Below are 1,522 nucleotides of genomic sequence, written 5' to 3'. Positions count from 1 at the left end.
CTGGTGTCGATGAACTGGACCACGATTTCCCTCTTCATCCTCTTAATCTTTGATGTGTTTATAATTAGCAGAATATTCCACAGATATGCTGGATGTCATGCAGAGTAAATTAATTTTAAAAATACTTATTTCCACCATAGTAAGTGTACAAATCAATTTCACACCAAATCATTTATATTGAGAAACACGACATTCAGAACCTTAAATCAATCAGATAATCCTCCAAATATGGAGAGCATTCAGCCAATGCTGCCACCTTTTTATTATTTTTTGGTATATACTGTAATATTTTCTACCTGTAATTATATGATATAATTGAGAGATGACAGGAAATGAAGAGATGCAACAAGGCTTTCCGACCAAACTCTTGCAGGTCATGGTCAGTTTCTTAATCCCTTTTGGATGAGCCTTGACCCAGAAGCAGCTGATGGTGGCTGCTTTTATTATAAAAAAATTGTTCTTATGCTGCTTATTTATAGTAGTAAAATCTGTTTTGGGAGAAATGACAAACCACCAGTTTTCTGCCAGCTGTATGAAAGTCGTGCACACTCGTTGCCTTCCTCCTCTTCTCCCGCAGCATGACAACATCACACTGTTAACTGACACCAAGTGAACAGAAATGAATAAATCAGGTGTAACACTCAGCACACAGCAGCACTCTTTTCACCTGCTTGTGCATGTTTCAACGCTTTGCGTAAATTTCTCTGCGAATAAAATCAGCAAGATCTGAACACAACTGGACGATAAAACATTCTGATTGTTCTGATTTGAATTAAAGCTTTGAGGATTGAGGCTTCATTTAAGAAAAAAAAACACACTCAAATCGAACCAGAACATCAGGATGTGGTGTGAAGTCTTTACAGGGTTGTTGTTAGAGCAGCCTCCACATCTATCACAGGCTGATCTGTGAAGGCCAGCGAGCGCACGTTCCTCGCAGCTCTGAATTAATATTATCTGTTGCCGTCAATAAGACAATGTGTTTAGACGTACCTCATAGTTCTGCAGTATAAATGAGTGATGAACAACGAGTGACCCTGCCCTGATCCCTGTGGCACCAGAGAGACGTTCAGACGATGCGTTCAGTGTCACTGAGAGGTGATAAAACAGCCAGGAGTGGAAACTGAACTGTGAATGCCTCAAAGAAGCAACAGAGAGCTACAGAGAGCTGTGGAGTGATGGGCAGAGTGAAGCAGTGAGAAGGAGGATGTTTTTCTGGAGGACGGACGCCGAGCCGAAGGCCAAGTGTTGTGAGAGAAAGCAGCAGTGAAACACTGTCTGCTTCCCATCTGATCCTTTGAGAGACAACTTTCAACTCAATATGCTGTGAGAAGAAGTAATCTGAGTATCATTCGTCCGTGTGTCTGAATGGCACTTTGTTGTACTGTAACTGTAATAATTCACGTGGGTTTAGCAGTGAAATGGCAGCGCACGCTACTCCCACAGGATCTTTCTGAATATTTTCAATTACTTTACCATCGGAGCTTTGGTGAGTGATGTAAGAGACTCAATACATCAGTTCAGG

The sequence above is a fragment of the Chelmon rostratus genome, chromosome 2 (assembly GCF_017976325.1).
Source record: "Chelmon rostratus isolate fCheRos1 chromosome 2, fCheRos1.pri, whole genome shotgun sequence".
NCBI lineage: Eukaryota > Metazoa > Chordata > Actinopteri > Chaetodontiformes > Chaetodontidae > Chelmon > Chelmon rostratus.
This window is presented reverse-complemented; position numbering follows the sequence as displayed.